Source organism: Salvelinus sp. IW2-2015, unplaced genomic scaffold (assembly GCF_002910315.2).
Source record: "Salvelinus sp. IW2-2015 unplaced genomic scaffold, ASM291031v2 Un_scaffold4288, whole genome shotgun sequence".
NCBI classification, from domain to species: domain Eukaryota; kingdom Metazoa; phylum Chordata; class Actinopteri; order Salmoniformes; family Salmonidae; genus Salvelinus; species Salvelinus sp. IW2-2015.
In genome coordinates, this window is record NW_019945559.1 from 3593 (window position 1) to 7171 (window position 3579).

At 37.9% G+C, this 3579-nt stretch overlaps 1 long non-coding RNA gene across 1 annotated transcript in view; it reads right to left on the reverse strand.

Moving 5' to 3' along the window:
* Nucleotides 1-645: 645 nt before the first annotated feature.
* Nucleotides 646-3579, reverse strand: part of LOC112077113 (uncharacterized) — a 26763-nt gene continuing 23829 nt past the window's right edge. Inside the window, exons 2-3 of the long non-coding RNA XR_011478039.1 lie at nucleotides 2339-2690; nucleotides 646-2278 (exon numbers count right to left, since the gene is read on the reverse strand). This is a non-coding gene — a long non-coding RNA (uncharacterized lncRNA). The remainder of the gene's footprint in view (nucleotides 2279-2338; nucleotides 2691-3579) is intronic.

Genomic DNA, 3579 nt, shown 5'->3' on the forward strand with positions numbered 1-3579 from the left:
CAACTTGCTCAATTTCCACATTATTCATTACGAGATGAACAGGTGAGCAGTACGTGTCTGTGAAATGAGAGCATGAACAGTGTGAGGATCCTTAAAACCTGTTGAGGACAGAGGGCGCTGTTTTCACTTTGGGGGAAATCGTGCCCAATTTAAACGGCCTCGTACTCATTTTTTGCTCGTACAATATGCATATTATTATTACTATTGGATAGAAAACACTCTCTAGTTTCTAAAACCGTTTGAATTATATCTGTGAGTAAAACAGAACTCATTTGGCAGCAAACTTCCTGATCAGGAAGTGGAAAATCTGAATACGATGCTCTGTTCTAGGGCCTGCATAAATGGGCTTGATACGTATAGTATACATGCACGTCATACACCTTCCACTAGATGTCAGTAGCCAGTGAGAGAAGAAATGGAGTTTTATCTTGGTCTGAGGTGGAATAAAAGCCTTTGGCATGATGTGTCACCCATTTCCTGTTTTCTGGAAAGCGCGAGAAGGAGCCTGGGATTGCCTTCTGGAAAGCTGTCGTTATAACCCACTAATATCTCCGGCTTTGATTTTATTTGATAAATGTGACAATATCATCGTAAAGTATGTTTTTCCAATATAGTTTTATTAGTTTATTGAAATTTTTTCGGGACGTTATGCGTGTTGCGTTGTTTGCCTTTGTTCAGGAAGGAGAGCTTCGCGCTACTTTGCTAGCTTTCTGTGCTAATTGACTGGAGAAGAGGACGTTCTAAAACCAAACAACGATTGTTCCCGACAAAGGACCCCTTGTACAACATTCTGATGGAAGATCGTCAAAAGTAGGACCCATTTTATGATGCTATTTCATATATCTGTCGAACATGTTGTACTAGTAGTTTGCGCCCAGATTTTGGGTACTCTCTCGCTATAACTAAGCTGGATTTCATAATGAAGTTATTTTTAGAATTCTAACACGGCGATTGCATTAAGAACTAGTGTATCTATCATTTCCTATACAACATGTATTTTCTAGTAACGTTTATGAATAGTTTATTTGGTCAGAATAGTTGGAGTGTCAAAAAATATCCGCACATTCTGGGAAAAATATGCTACGTTAGCACAATGTATAACCACTGATTTCAGCTCTAAATATGCACATTTTCGAACAAAACATAAGTGTATGTATACCTGATGTTATAGGACTGTCATCTGATGAAGGTTTATGAGGTTAGTGAAATTAATATATTTTGCTGGTTTATTCCCTATTGCTAACGTGCCTATTGCTATCGCTAACGTGCCTTGATGAATGAATGCGGTAGTGTGGTAGGCTATTGTAGTAAGCTAATATAATGCTATATTGTGTTTTCGCTGTAAAACACTTAAAAAATCGGAAATATTGGCTGGATTCACAAGATGTTTGTCTTTAATTTGCTGTACACCATCGATTTTTCAGAAATGTTTTATGATGAGTATTTAGGTATTTCACGTTGGTCTCTAATATTACTCTGGCTGCTTCGGTTTCTATTTCTGACGGTAGCTGTGATGGTAGCTGCATGTAAAACTGATTTATACCTCAAATATGCACATTTTTTCGAACAAAACATAGATTTATTGTATAACATGTTATAAGACTGTCATCTGATGAAGTTGTTTCTTGGTTAGTTTGGTTGGTTCTTGGTTAGTTAGGTTGGCTTTGTGCATGCTACCTGTGCTGTGAAAAATGTCTGTCCTTTTTTGTATTTGGTGGTGAGCTAACATAAATATATGTGGTGTTTTCGCTGTAAAACATTTTAAAAATCAGACATGTTTGACTGGATTCACAAGATGTGTATCTTTCATTTGCTGTATTGGACTTGTTAATGTGTGAAAGTTAAATATTTCTAAAAAAATATCTTTTGAATTTCGCGCTCTGCCTTTTCAGTGGAATGTGGGAGGAGTTCCGCTAGCGGAACGCAGGAGCCAGACAGGTTAAAGAGTTAACAGCAGGTGAATTGGGCAATTGAAGGCATCAGGGTGTAATATGTGTTCGATGAATATGACATTGTATGGCAACGTCGTAGGCAACATTATTGGCAAGGGACTTGATGCTACTATGTCAAAGCTATTTAGAGTTGTTAAACGGGTGTGAAGAGTGTGTTGATATAACGGTAATATTGTCAAAATTCTGCTTGTAACAAAGATCACAATTGGTAAAAATATGCATTCCATTATATTAGGCAATAATTAAGAGTAGGCAAAGTGGTCGTGTCGTGAAAATTCTATCAAATGTCTTACATTGCAACGAGTCCAGTCAGGGTGCCGTGGAACCTGAGTACCTCCAGACCCGGATGAACCCTGCAGTACCTCCACAGACCCCGGATTGAGAACCCCTGCAGTACCTCCACAGACCCCGGATTGAGAACCCCTGCAGTACCTCCACAGACCCCGGATTGAGAACCCCTGCAGTACCTCCCACAGACCCCGGATTGAGAACCCCTGCAGTACCTCCACAGACCCCGGATTGAGAACCCCTGATTTAGCAGATGCTCTTATCCAGAGTGATTTACAGTAAGTGCATTCATCTTAAAATAGCTATTTATTTTGGAAATTACTTAATTAATTATCATAAAATTGTCATCTCACCTCTTAGCTTTGGTGTCATGTCCCCAGAGAGATGCATTTTAGAGGCAGGGCCCCCCTCCTTCTCTCCCCAGAGAGACTCATTTTAGAGCACTGACCCCTAAACAGAATCCACATGTTGGTTGTGGTTAACACAGTGACAACTAAACAGAGATCCAGCATGTTGGTTGTGGTTAACACAGTGACAACTAAACAGAGATCCAACATGTTGGGGTTGTGGGTTAACACAGTGACAACTAAACAGAGATCCAGCATGTTGGTTGTGGTTAACACAGTGACAACTAAACAGAGATCCAACATGTTGGTTGTGGTTAACACAGTGACAACTAAACAGAGATCCAACATGTTGGTTGTGGTTAACACAGTGACAACTAATTCTTGATTGGCTATTGTTCTTATTTATTAATTATCTCATTGAGAAATAAAACATTTACTAACAGACATAAAAACGTCAGGTGATTTAAAGCAATCACATGAATATGTGTCATGACATCTCTTCTCCATGGTAACTGTTCAGGTAGTTATAGACAGTGCAAGCAACAAAGGCCATGACTCACACTTATTTGCATTAATTAAAAGTAAGATATTTATGTCTTTCAATCTGTTCTTTTCTAAACGTATCTGAGAACGTAGACAGAAGGGATAAAACAGACATGATTGATCTGAGGGGGAAATCATTGATCCATTCAGAAAGGTTTTTTGCATCAAGTAAGAGATTTTATTATTATGTAAAGTAGGCTAGGTTATAATGTTATGTAGTGGGTTGTTAGTGATATGTAGATGTTATATTATGTAAAGTAGACTAGGTTATAATGTATAGTAGTGGGTGTTAGTGATATTAGATGTTATATTATGTAAAGTAGACTAGGTTATAATGTATAGTAGTGGGTTGTTAGTGATATGTAGATGTTTATTATGTAAAGTAGACAGGTTATAATGTATAATAGTGGTTTGTTAGTGATATGTAGATGTTATATTATGTAAAGTAG